This window comes from Callithrix jacchus, chromosome 10, assembly GCF_049354715.1.
Source record: "Callithrix jacchus isolate 240 chromosome 10, calJac240_pri, whole genome shotgun sequence".
NCBI lineage: Eukaryota > Metazoa > Chordata > Mammalia > Primates > Cebidae > Callithrix > Callithrix jacchus.
This window is the reverse complement of record NC_133511.1, coordinates 119,604,531-119,619,115: the sequence shown is the minus strand read 5'-3', so window position 1 is coordinate 119,619,115 and position 14,585 is coordinate 119,604,531. Positions and strand designations below refer to the sequence as shown.

Here is a 14,585-nt window from a genome sequence, read left to right as displayed (position 1 = left end):
TGTATGTTCTTACTCATAAGTGGGAGTTGAACAATGAGTGCACATGGACAAAGGGAGGGGAACATCACATATTTGAGCCTGTCAGGAGGCAGAGGGCAAGGAGAGGGAGAGCATTAGGACAAATACCTAATATGTGTGGGGCTTAAAACCTTGATGATGGGTTGATAGGTGCAGCAAACCACCATGGCACATGTATACTCTATAACAAACCTGCACGTTCTGCACATGTATCCCAGAACTTAAAGTAAAATAATTTTTTTAAAAGCAATGGACTATAGGTGTGTGGGGTTATTTCTGGGTTCTCTATCCTGTTTCATTGGTCATTGTGTTTGTTTTTAATGTCAGCACCATGCCATTTTGATTACTATAGCTTTTTAGTATATTTTGAGATCATCTTTGTGATGTCTGCAGCTTTGTTCTTTTTGGTCAAGATTGCTTTGCTATTTGTGGTACTTTACGGTTCCACATAAATTTTAGTATTATTTTTTCTATCCTGTGAATAATGACATTGGAATTTTCATAGGCATTGCATTGAATCCATAGATTGCTTTGGGTAGTATGGATTAAAACAATACTAATTATTCCTATTCATTAACGTGGGATATATTTCCATTTATTTGTCTCCTTCAATTTTTTCACCAATGGTTTATGGTTTTTAGTTTCAGTTTAGTTTCAACCTCGTCAGATAAATTTATTCCCAAATATTTTATTCTTCTTTGTGTTATTATAAATAAAATTGTTTTCTGAACTTCATTTTCAGATTGTTCATTGCAAGTATGTATAAATACAATTAAATTTTTTTTTTAATTTTTTATTGGATTATAGGTTTTGGGGTACATGAGCAGAGCATGCAAGACAGTTGCGTAGGTACACACATGGCAGTGTGCTTTGCTTTTCTTCTCCCCTTCACCCACATTTGGCATTTCTCCCAAAATGTGGCACATATACACCATGGACTATTATGCAGCAATCAGAAATGATGAGTTCGTGTCGTTTGTAGGGACATGGATGAATCTGGAAAACATCATCCTCAGCAAACTGACACAAGAACAGAAAATGAAACACCGCATGTTCTCACTCATAGGTGGGTGATGAAAAATGAGAACACATGGACACAGAAAGGGGAGTACTAAACAATTAAATTTTTAATATTAATTTTATGTCTTGAAAATGTGCTGAATTCATTTATTACTTCCAATAATTTTTTCGTGGATTCCTTAGGATTTTCTACATGTAAGATATGTTATCTTCTTTTCCAATCTGGATTCCTTTAATTTTTTTTTTCTTGCTTAATTGCTCGGCCTCGGACCTCTAGTAAAATGATGAGAGCCTTGTCTTGCTTCTAATCTTAGTGGGGAAGCATCCTGTCTTTGACCATTAAATACGACGTTGTCTGGGGTTTTCTACTGAGGTCTTTTATCAGGTTGAGGAAATTCCTTCCTATTCCTAGTTCATTTAGTTGTCTGTATCATAAAGCAGTGTTGGATTTTGTTAAGTGATTTTTCTTCATCTATTGAGATAATCATGTGATTTCTGGTTTTTATTCTATTGACATGGTGTATTACATTAATAGATTTGGGGATGTTAAATCAACCTTGCATTTCTGCAAAAAGTCCCACTGAATTATATCTGTTTATATGTTGACTGATTTGGTTTACTATTATATTGATGAAAATTTTTGCATTCCTGTTTATAAAACATATTAGTCTGTAGTGTTCTTTTCTTGTGGTATCTTTAGTTTTGGGATTAGAGTAATATTAGCTTAGAATGAGTTAGAAAGTTTTCCCCTCTTACATTTTTTGGAAAAGTTTATGAAGAGTTGGTATTAAGTATTCTTTAAATGCGTGGTGTAATTCAGTGATGAACCCATTGGGCCTAGACTATTCTTTGTGGGTAGTTTTTGGATTGCTGATTTAAACTGTTCACTTGTTACAGATCTGTTCAGATAGGTTATTTCTTCTTGAGTCAGTTTTGGTAGCTTGTGTCTTTCTAGGAATATGCCTACTTCATCTAAGTTACCTTCACTGGCATACAATTGTTCATAGTATTCCATATGTAATTTTTGTAAGGCTGTTACTAATGTCCCCTTTTTTATTTCTGATTCTAGTAATTTAAGTCTTCTCTCTTTTTCTTGGTCAGTCTAGCTAAAGTTTGTCAATTTGTTGAGATTTTCAAAGAACCAGCTTATTATTTCACTGATTTTCCCTATTGTTTTTCTACTCTGTTTCACTAATTTCTGCTCTAATCTTTTCTCTTCTGTTTGCTTTAGATTTAATTTGCTCTTCTTTTTTCAGTGCTATAGGTAGGAAGTTCAACTATTGATTTGAGATCTTCTATCTTAACATAGGCATATATAGCTATCTAAGTGCTTCTTTAGTTACATCCCACATTTTTTTTTTTTTTTTTTTTTTTTTTGAGGCAGAGTTTTGCTCTGTCACCAGGTGCCAGGCTGGAGTACAGTGGTGCAGTCTCGGCTCACTGCAGTCTCCGCTCCCTGGGTTCAAATACTTCTCCTGCCTCAGCCTCCCTAGTAGCTGGGACTATAGGTGGATGCCACCACGCTAATTTTTGTAATTTTTTAGTAGAGACGGGGTTTCACCATGTTGGCCAGGATGGTCTCGATCTCTTGACCTTGTGGTCCGCCTGCCTTGGCCTCCCAAAGTGCTGGGATTACAGGCGTGAGCCACTGTGCCCGGCCCATCCCACAATTTTTTAACATGTGTGTCTTCATTTGCATTAGTCTTAAAATATTTTTCTAATTTTCCTTTTAATTTCTTCTTTCATCTATTAGTCATTTGGAGTGTTTTTTAAAATTTCCACATATTTGTCCTTTTCTCAAATTTCTTTCTGTCATTGATTTCGAATTGCATTCCACTGGGGTTGGAGATTTTATTATTATCTCTATTCTTTTACATTTTTTGGAGTTTGTTTTATGGTCTATCCTATGCTCTATCTTGAAAAGTTTTCATGTGCACTTGAGAAGAATGTACGTTCTGTTCTCACTGGGTGCAGTGTTCTATAGATATCGGTTGGGCCTAATTGGTTTATACTATTCAAGTCTCCTATTTCCTTGAACTTCTGTCTAGTTGTTCTCTTCATTATTGAAAGTGGGGTATTGAAGCCTCTAATATTGATGACTTGTTATTTCTCCCTGAAGTTCTCAGCTTTTTGCTTTGCATGTTTTATTAGATACATGTATATTCTGCTATTGTTTTAATTACTACCTCATATAATTTTGTATCTCAAGGAAGTTGCAAAAAGAGAGCAAATATTTATAGTTTTTGTTATTGTAACCTTATTCTTATCTTTTCTGAGTCTCTTCTTTTGTTCTTGGGTATTTGAGTTAACATTTTGGATCATTTCTTTAGCCCAATACGACCTTGCTCCCCACCACATCCTACTTCCTTTGTGCTGTTATTGGCAAGTAACATGTCTGTATATTTCAGGCTTAACCATACATCGTATACATATTGTTTAATACAATTGCTTTTTAAATCAGTTAAAATAAGAAAAATATACCCTTAGGCTGTCTTCTATAACTGCATACTTGCCTTTTCCAGTGCTCTTTTGTGTTGTTGTTTTACTTGCTTTCAGCCTAAAAAACCTCCTTTAGTACCTTTTGAATGGCAGGTCTGCTAGCAACAAATTCTCTCAGTTCTTGTTTATCTGGGAATGTCTATTATTTCATCATTTTTAAAAGACAGCTTTTCTGGGTGCTGCCTTCTGTCTTCGTTGTTTCTAGTGAGAAGTCAACAGTTCATCCTATTGAGGTTTCTTTGTAAAAGATGAGTCATTTTTCTCTTTCTGTTTTTGATGTTTTTCTTCTTGTCTTTGGCTTTCAGCGTTTTTACTACAATGTATCTTTGTGTTTATATATTGAAAGCAGGACCTTGGTGTTTCATCCCTTTCCTTGTTGGCCCTGCATAAGCACAGTTTATGTGCTCAATAAATGGTGAATGATAGAGAACCAAATTACTTGGGGACTCATAGCTCTGAATTTTTCAGAATTTCATAGCTCTGAAATTCTGCATGAGAAGGGTGGGGGAGTTCTATTCTTTAAGTTGCAGTGGTTCATCTATCTCACTACTCATTATTTCCAGAGACTCAGTAAAGACTGGGGTTCTGATCTGCTCCTCCATTCCATGGAAGGGAGACGAAAGTTGAATGGAATAAGAGAGCTCAAAGATAATCTACTCCCTGGGTATTGGTTTAAGGAGCCCAGGCGTTGAGGGGAAGGAATTGGATCTGAGCACCAAACTTGTATACTCTGCCCTCCAGGGAAGGTCTTTGATCTTGACTGGATGTCCAGAGAAGCCTAACATTGCTTCCATTGCCCTTGGGGATAGACCAGGGCAGATAAGTATAATTATTAAAAAATTCTACTTTTTGCCTCCCAGTGGCCAGAGGGAAGGGGGGTACTTTGGCCCTGGGACTTTTGTGCTCTCCTCTGCCTGTCCCCCAAGGCTCTGCTCTGAGCTACTGCAGTGAGTCCAAGTAGGACTTATCAGGTGAGATCTGGGCAAGCGGGGCTGCCAGGAACATCAGTAGCAGGGACCATGAAGGTAAAATCCCTGTTATGCATAAACAATAATATATTATTACCATTTTAGATGTATCAACTCAATAGTACATAGATACACACTACACACACACACACACACACACACGCATGCACACACACAAATGTATATACCCAGATTTTTCTGGTGCGATCTCCATATGTTAATACTTTAGGTGGGAATATTCAATCTGGAAAGGTCAAGAGTCATCAGCTTCAGATGGAAAAGGTAGTGACCGAAGGAGACACAGGACACTGTGCTCACCTATGAATATTTTTCTTTTAACAGAATTTGAATATCTTGGTTATACCTGCATTTTCTATTTCAGATGAATTTGTTACCACAGGTCTTAGCCCTTCCCTTGGTGTTTCTGACCCAGGCACAGCACACAGCCCTTTGTGACTGGCTTGCAAAGTAAGGCAAGGACACAGTAGAAGTTTCTCCAACCCCAGCCCTTTCCCTCCTGCAGAAACCTTCCAGGTCCACTTGGAGACTGGCCCAGCAGGAGGGTGGTGGGATCCTCTTGCCATTCTCTTGGTTGCTGGTACCTGGTCTGGCCATGAGTGCTGCAGTTGGAAAGCTGCAGAGGCAGGGGCCTCACATGGACCTGGACGGCATGACTCTGCAGCTTACATCCCACTATCGGGGTCACTGATGTCTTCTTGGCATAGTATGGGCAGCACACGGAGCTCCCAAGGTGAGGAGCTGGACTTCGGTCATATTGGTCTTTGGTCTTTTCTTCACACCCTCTCCTTGAATCTCCCCCTCTCTCTGCCAGAAAAATTGCAGATCCCTTCAAGAATAATCTAAGGAGCCTCCTTATCAATGAACTGTCACACCTCGACATGATCTTTCCATGCTCTGAATTCTCTTAATTTTCTGGTCTAGAGATTCTTTACTGGGAAAGTTTTCGGAGAGGCAGCTTTCTTCTTAGGAGATGCTAAGAAGTTGACAGGGGCAATATTAAGCTGTGGTTAAAAGCACAGGCTCAGGCATCCATCGACTCTTGATCCCAGGCCCTTGCTGTGTCACCACGAACAAGTTACTCAGTCTAGCTAATCTTGATTTCCTCATTTGTAAAATAGAGAAAATGATACATACTTCATACAGTTGTTGCAAGGATCAACTGAGATGTGCCTGGAAACTACCTATCACAGTTTCTGGCCCTTAGTAAACAGTGAATAATCATTATAATTATGACTGCAGGGAACCCTCTTCTCCCCATCCTTTCCAGATGCTTAATGTGGACCACTGTGCATAACAGAATCTTCCTGATGGGGACCCGTGGCCCATGTGAATCCTGTGGAGTCAGAACAAAGATCTGGACCACCGCACTCACCAATTCTGCCCAACCTCATATATTTGGGCACATACACTTGCCACCCACACTAGACTGAAAGTGTCTTGCAGAAATGTCATATTCCTTTTGTATCTTCCACAATGTCTGCAAATCCCAGGGTTGGGCATGCCATGAATATTTGATACATGCTTGTTGATGAATTGTTGGCAGTAGTACATTGGAAAGCCATTAGGATGAACAGTGGCCTGTCATCACTGGAGAGCATCTGGCATCATGGAAAATCATTCACTGCCTGCCACATTCATTCATTTAGTGAAAATAGCTCCCTGCTTACAGATTAGAACTCCTAATTATCTTGATTGATGGCTCTTTTGCAGCCTCAGGCAGTTTGATTTTGCTTACTGTTAAGGAGGTGTTCAAATTATTTAAAACAATTATTCAAATTGTTTTGCAAAGCCTAGAGGGCGTCATAAGCACTCTAGATCATTAATCATAAAGAAAAAGAAGACAGAGGTAAAAGCGCAGGTGTGATCTTTGCTTTTAGTTTTCTTTCACATGAACAACTTGTAAACTGCCATAATGTGAAAGCAGTGGCAGCCTTAGTTTTCACGTAAAGTATTTCTGCCTTTTTCCAATCAATGAACAGTATCCGCCACAGGCCAGGTCCTATACCGAACTCTGAGGCTATAACAGTGAAGAAGATGGATAAGGCCCTGTCCTCCTGTAGTTCCCAATCTCATGGCCTTTGTGTGTGTGGGTATTGGGTCCTTCAAAGATGTGGTCCATTAACTTAGGGATCAGTACTTTGTAACATTCCGTGTGGTCACTTTTAGAGAGGCAACTCCCCAAAGGCAGGGCCCATGTCCGGTCCATGGTATGATGCCTAGAATGTGCCACATGGGGGTTCGCCCCCTGCAGCCACCAGCCTGGGAATAGAGGATATGCTGACCCAAAAGGAAGATGGGATTGGAACAAAAGTCTGTGTGTCCCAAGGAGACAGGTCACAAGTTCAAGTCCAGCCTGGCCAACATGGGGAAACGCTGTCTCTACTAAAAAACACAAAAACTAGGTGAGTGGGCTGGGGCATGCCTTATAATCCCAGCTACTCAGAGGCTAAGGCAGGAGAATCGCTTGAACCTGGGAGGCGGGAGTTGCAGTGAGCCGCGATCTGCACTCTAGCCTGGGTGACAGAGACTCCATCTCAAAAAAGAAAAAAGGAGTGAAAATGGATGTACCTTCTGGAAGTGAATCAAAACTCATCTCTGCCTGTGCCAGGCCCCCTGGATATACAAGGGAGCTGGAGAGCCACAGAGCTGACGATGCAGCAGGGGCGAGCGATCACAGACTCCACCTATATGGCTACTTATTTCAGCTGGGAAAGGCCCTGTAAAGGAGAAATAGGCCTCCTCCTTCCTCCTACGTAAGAAGGAGAGAATCGCTTGAACCCAGAAGGCGGAGGTTGCAGTGAGCAGAGATTGCACCACTGCACTCCAGCCTGGGCAACAGAGCGAGGCTCTGTCTAAAAAAAAAAAAAAAAAAATTTTAATGCAATGTTTGAGCAGACGTTGATGTTGAAGGGAAGAGTTTGATGACAAGTGTGCTGGTGGCTGGAACGGAGTGGGTTGAGGAGTGAGTGGGTGGTGGGGTAGGGACACAGAGAGAAAGAGGATGTTGGAGAGAAGATAACACAGCTGGCAGGTTTTCTAGAGCCTATCAAGGCATTGCCTTGAGGGATTAAGTCATAATAAATTCGGGGTTCCAAAAAAACAATGGACAGAGGGATCATGCAAAATCCTGAATTTAGGCACAAACCCTCAGTTGCCCAAGTGTAAAACAGGCCAGCATTAGACTCCCACTTGTCCTTCCTTCTGAGGAGGGTTTGTTCATCTGAGGCTAAGGCAGCACCGACCTTTATAGCTCGCACTGAAAGCTGATGTTCGGGCTTTTGAGTCAGGGACCTGTGGTTATCAGCCCTGGATAAACTTGACAAAAGGAGTGATGGACAGAATTGCCTGAGCAGTGATGAGAGAATCCAAAGCCGCAGGGGATGTATAGGATGACTCCTCCAGAATACCTGGATATGCGCCTGGAGGCTCTGCAGTTAACCTACATATAGAAGGGAAGGAACCTGGGATTCGGTCACTGATACACCAGCTTCTGTTGCGTCCCCTCCCTACTTTTCCCAAAGGCACAGCAACTCCTTGGGTCATTGTATATTGGCAGGAGGAAGCTGGGTTGCCATCAGACAAAGAGGTTGACCTCAGTTAACAAAAATAAAACAATTGGGAGGCCAAGGTGGGTAGAACACCTGAGTTCAGGAGTTTGACACCAGCCTGACCAACATGGTGAAACCTCATCTTTACTAAAAGTACAAAATTAGCTGGGCATGGTGGCACATGCCTGTAATCCCAGCTACTCGGGAGGCTGAGGCAGGAGAATGGCTTGAACCCATGAAACGGAGGTTGCAGTGAGCCATTGCACTCCAGCCTGGGCAACAAGAGTGAAATTCTGTCACACACACATATACACACACATACGCTCTCTCTCTCAAAAATAAAACAACAGAAATGCCAACCAGGAAAGGCAGCTCTGGATCAGCAAGCACACCCTTCTTTGTCCAAAGGGCAGAACCAACACCAGCAGCACAGAAGGAGCCCAGGATCACCCAGAGGAGACTTCAGCTGGCAGCCAGAAAGGCTGCTCCAGGCTGGTCAGGCAAACCACATGAACTCAGCCAGCCTACTGTATAAAAGCACAATCGTGTCCAGTATATGATTCCAGTCTGCCTCTCATCAAGTACTTTCACATACATTATTTCTCCTCATTCATCAGTGGGAAGGAACATATTCTAGAGTGGCCCCGGGAAGAGAATGGTCTAGATTCATTTGAGCATAGGCAGGATTACAGTGTCGGTCCAGCTCAGAAGAAATAAGTGGGGCTGCCAGAGTGGCCCCAGGCAGACACATGGCACGGGACTTCAGTGCAGGCCCTTAGCCCTAAGACCCGCAGGAATGGAACGCTCAGGCTTCATTTTCAGCTTTCCCTGCTTCTGAGGGTTAATTTCAGGTGTCAGCTTGGCTGGATCAAGGGATACCTGGATAGCTGGTAAACCACTCTTTCTGGGTGTGTCCGTGAGGGTGTATTCAGAAGAGGCTGGCATTTGAATCCCTGGGAAGATCCACCCTCACCCAGTGTGGGCTGGCCCCATCTAGTCAGCAGGGCCCACCTACAACAGAAAGGCAGAAGCAGGGTGAATGTGCTCTTGCTGTCTCTCTTCAGGAGCTGGACACCCTTCTTCTCCTGCCCCAGGGCGTCAGAACTTCAGGTTCCCTGGACTCTGGACTCGGGAACATACGTCAGCTGCCTCCCACTTTCTCAGGCCTTTGGCCTCAAACTTCATTTCACAATATCAGCTCCTGTGGTTCTGAGGCCTTTGGACTCGGACCGAGCCACGCTTCAGGCGTCCCTGGTTCTCTAGCTTGCAGACGGCCTGCCTGTGACTTCCCAGCCTCCATCATCACAGAGCCAATTCCCCTAACAAATCTCCCCATACATTTCTATAGATATTTAGTTATAAATAACATCCTATTGGTTCTGTCTCTCTAGAGACTTCAGCTAACACACCACTCTACACAGCTCTGCAGTAATGGAGGTCTAAACGATAATCTAAGTAAAGTGCTTGCTAACTTCCTGCCATCTCTAATTAGCTACACCATTAGCTAGATCAAATAGCCAATCAACTAGCTAGACCAACATGCAAAGGAGAGAGCCCTCCTCTTGTTACACGTATTTCCGGAAAGGCTGACAAGTGTAGAAGAAAGAAAAGCATCAGTCGTCTAACTCAGGATCAGCAAACTTTCTGCAGCGGGCCAGGTAAGAAACACGTGAGGGTGTGTGGGCCAACATGGCCTGTTGCAGCTACTCAACCCTGCCCCTCTAGGGTGAAAGCAGCCAGAGACAATATGTAACAAACAAATGAGCGTCAACTGATAAGAAATAAAACCTCTGCAGGGCAGCAAACGTAAGAGGAATTGCAATGTGGGGACACAAATCCAGCAAGCAGCTAAATCTAAGTGAGGCTGAAGAGGGGCTTATAGAGGTTGACTGTCAATTTACACAGGTGGGACAATGTAGCACGGTCCATGATTTATGGTGGTTGATGGACAGCTTAGAATGTCTCTAGCTGGTGATCAGCTTATGCTGGCACAGCTGTCTCCCCAGGAGATTTGTGGTCAGGCCCAACATAAATAGGCTACATTAAATGTACCTGATTCTTGAGGAGGTTTGGAGTTTGGCCAGTTCCACAGGTGGCATTCCATCCAGGTGTGTTCAGGCCCGGGTCCAACTCTTCCTGCCCACCCAGCAACGTTTCAGACGCCTCTGACATAGCCATTTCCACCCTGGGTTTCTTTTCACATGAACATGTTTGTTTCCCAATAAGACTTTACTTCTGAACCCTGAGATTTGATTTCACATAATTTACATATGTCAGAAAACACTGACAAAAAGTCTTTTGATTTTTTTTCTTTGTAGATGGAGTTTTGCTCTTTTTGCCCAGGCTGGAGTGCAATGGCACGATCTCCACTCACTGCAAACTCGGCCTCCTGTGTTCAAGTGATTTTCCTGCCTCAGCCTCCCAAGTAGTTGGAATTACAGGTGCACACCACCACACCTAGATAATTTTGTATTTTTTTTAGTAGAGACAGGGTTTCACTATGTTGGCCAGGCTGGTCTTGAACTCCTGACTCAGGTGATCTGCCTGCCTCGGCCATCCAAAGTGCTGAGATTACAGGCATCAGCCACCACACCCAGCCCTCTTTTGATTTTTTTAACCATTTAAAAATATAAAATCCATTTTTAGCTTTCAGACTGTATTATTTTTTAAAAAAAGCATAGGGCTGGATTTGGCCCACAGGCCATGTTTGGGAAGCTCTCATCTAACTCTAAAAGGTTGCCAGCCCAGATAAGATTTACTAATTTTCACAAACCTTCAAGAATCAGATAATTTCTATGCCATTTTGACAGTTTCAGAGCACAGGTCAAAACAGCAAGAGCTAACATTTCTTCTGCATTTCCTATGTGTCACCCAATGTGTCAAGTGCATTCTACCCACTATTTAAAGAGTCCACGTTCCAGAATAGTAAACTGAGGCTCAGAAAGGGTGATTTGCCAAAGGTCACAAAGCTAGTAAATGAATGAAAGGATCAGGATTTGAACCTGGGTCCTCTGCCTCCAGGGCCCACGCTGTGGCTTTGAGGGTATAAAGTCATCACATCTCCTCCGAGTGGTGAATCAAGTGCAATATATGCCTGGGAATAAAATCGGACTTTTCATGGCACAAACCGCAATTACTTTTGCACTAAACTAATAGCCGTCAAAAGCTCTCTGAATCAAGTTAGGTTTAGGCCAAAATGAACTCTGCGAACCACCGCGGCTCCATCTCCAGGCCTGCCCCAGCGAGCTTCACAGCGTGCAGAGGGCAGGAGCAGAGCAGAGGACGCATGCTCGTGGAGAATGCGAGTAACTCACCTACGGCCAGCCGTGCTCCCACAATTGCAGACGATTATCCCCAGAGGTCAGTGGAGGAAAAGCCTTAGGCCAGCCCCTGGGAGAGCCAAGGAGCGGCTCAATAGCCCACTGCCCACTTCCAGAGCCAGGGAAGTCCGTCCTCCTTCTGAGAAGGCGAGGGCCCCTCCTACGGCGAGATGAAGGGTGGTTTCTACCAACCGCCCCGGCTCCGGGCAATGTGGGACCATCACAGATGTGTTTACACTGGCTAAGAGCGCAAACGGTCTAAACAACCCCGATAGCGCCGAGACACAGTGGTGTCCAAGAGGTACTACTGAGTGAGAAGAGGAAATTACAGGTCCCTCAGGACGTTCCTCAGGGCGCAATCCCATTTGTATCAAAGAAGGGTTGCCACAGACAGAGGAGGCCCCCAGCAGAGGCCAACTTGGTCATCGCGAGGCCTCCGCCCGCCGATCTCTGGGGCAACAGCGTCCCCTTGTGGCCAGAGCGCTGTGACTGCACCCCGCACCTCCGGATCGCAGGTGGCTGGAAGGCTGAGGCCGCCTTGGAGGGCGGCTGCTTCACCTCACAGTCCCCTGGTAAGGACGCTAAGAAATGGTGGTGCTCTGAGAGAAGCCTCTTCGGCTCTTTCGTTTATCTCATCAGAAAAGAACGGAGGTTCAAATCCTGCTATCGCCATGTTGCCTCTTCACCAGGATTAGCCACAGCACAAGCTATTGAGAAGCGAAACTCCTGACCCCCAGAGCATTGTGTCCTGTGCTTTTCAGACGCAATCTCTGCCCAAGGAGAACCTGCAGTGTAGGATGAGAAAACAGCGACAGAGAGTAGATGGAGGAAAAGATGTATTTACAAATCCACAGTGTAGGGTTAGTAACAAATTACTAGAACCAATACAACTGATTTGTTATTTACATCTTAGTTCTTTCCCATAGCGATTGTAAGTGAGTTACAATATGAAAATGCAGAGGATGCCAAATCATTTAGGGACAGGGAGAGCACGAGGCTTGCAGAAGGAAGGCCAGAATTCCAGCCCTGGCCCTCTCACTTCACACGCGGTGTGACTCTTTACCGCCCTTTTACCTGGAGTTTTGGGGGCACCAAACTCTAGGTGAAAACCTTTCTATAATATCAGGTGAAACCTCTTGGGATCACACTCAAGATTAATATCAAAACTGACATCAACCGCCCTCCAGGAACTCACAACCTGGTGGTGTAAGTCAGAAGCCAGATGTTTATGGAATCATCTCTAAAACAAGAATGACTAGAAAAGATTTACGACCTGGGTGATGAGATAATCTGTACAACAAGCCCCTGTGACACAGGTTCACCTGTGTGACAAACCTGTACTGTACCCCTGAGCTTAAAATAAAGTTAAAAAAAGAAGGTAAATGAAAACGGATCCCTTTAAAATCTGAATATGATTTCTTAGATACAGTAAGTACTTTGAGAATTTTACTTAGAAGATGCCTTACTTAATCCAAACACACTTTTCTGAAGAAAATAGAACAGGAAACACTATAGCCAAATAGGTGAATGAAAAGTGACAGTTCTCTGGAAGAGAAACATCATTATAAAAAAAATTTGGGCTGGGTGGGGTGGCTCACGCCTGTAACTCCAGCACTTTGGGAGGCTGAATCTGGCAGATCACCTGAGGTCAGGAGTCCAAGACCAGCCTGGCCAACATGGCAAAACTCTGTCTCTACTAAAAAAATAAAAAATTAGCTGTGCATGGTGTTTTGGGCCTGTAATCGAAGCTACTTGGGAGGCCGAGGTAGGAGAATTGCTTGAACCCAGGAGATCCTACAGTAAGCCAGGATCGTGCCACTGCACTCCAGCTTGGGTGACAGAGCAAGATTCTGTTAAAAAAAAAAAAAAATATATATATATATATATATATATATATATATATATATATATACACACACATATATAGCAGAAAAGGAGAACTTTATTAAATGATCTAAATCAAGCCAAGCTAGCAGTAATTACTGTTAAGTCAGGGAGTTGCGGTGATTACATTTATTAGTAAGAGATGTGGTGCGGCTTTTCCCTGGTGTGATTCCGTCCTGCATGGCTGTTCTCTTGAGCAGTGGTCATCTATCTCCGTCTGCCTTCTCTCCCACCTACGTGCCTGCTGCCACCCGATGGAAGATACGATGGACATGGACATGAGCCCCCGAGGCCCCAGAACTATCTTTTCGGTGGTGAACTAAAGGCTGACAAAGATGATGACTTTAAGGTGGATAACGATGAAAATGAACAGCAGTTTTCTGTAAGAACGGTCAGCGTAGGGGCTGGTGCACAGGATGAACTGCAGGTTGTGGAAGCAGAGGCAATTAATTACAAAGGCAGTCCAATTAAAGGAACACTGGCGACTCTGAAAATGTCGGTACCGACGATGGTTTCCTTGGGGGCTTTGAAATGTGGTCCTATGGTTGAAGTGTGGTTCAGGGCCAGCGATATTAGTGGACAGCACTTGGTAGCTGTGGAGGAAGATGCAGAGTCAGAAGATGAAGAGGAGGAGGATGTGAAACTCTTAAGTATATCTGGAGAGCGGTCTGCCTGCCCCTGGAGGTGGCAGCAGGTTTCCACAGAAAAAAGTAAAACTTGCTGCTGCTGAAGATGATGATGGTGATGAAGATGATGATGATGATTTTGATGATGAGGAAACTGAAGAAAAGCGCCAGTGAGGAAATCCATATGACAGACTCCAGCCATAAATGGACAAAAGTCAAATCAGAATGGAAAAGACTCAAAACCATCTTCAACACCAAGATCCAAAGGACAAAAATCCATTTCAAAAAACGGGAAAAAACTCCTAAAACACCAATAGGACCTAGTTCTGTAGAAGGGTGAGCAACAGGGGGAGGGGCTCGTTTCTTCGGTGCCTGCTGCTCAAACCTCCAGGGGGAGCATGCAGATGGGCAGGTTGTGGGGCTCCCACCCCTCGGCAGTAACTAGGGGTGAATGCTTCCAGCTCCTGAAGCCCCAGTGGGCGTGAGTTATAGGGTGCTTTCTCAGTCTTGCCTTCCACAGGCAGCTTGTGTGAATCAGCTCTATCAGACCTTCTGCCTTATCACAAGGACAGGGCGCTTTCTGTATCTTGGGGTTCTTGCCTTGGTGTACCAGAAGAATCGGATCACACGTGGGCTTGGAGAATGAGTGCAAGGTTTTTTATTGAGTAGTAGGTCTCAGCG

The 14,585-nt window shown here is 43.8% G+C and overlaps 1 pseudogene; it reads left to right on the top strand.

The window, feature by feature from the left end:
• Window positions 1–13,359: 13,359 nt before the first annotated feature.
• Window positions 13,360–14,585, top strand: LOC108593976 (nucleophosmin pseudogene; annotated as a pseudogene).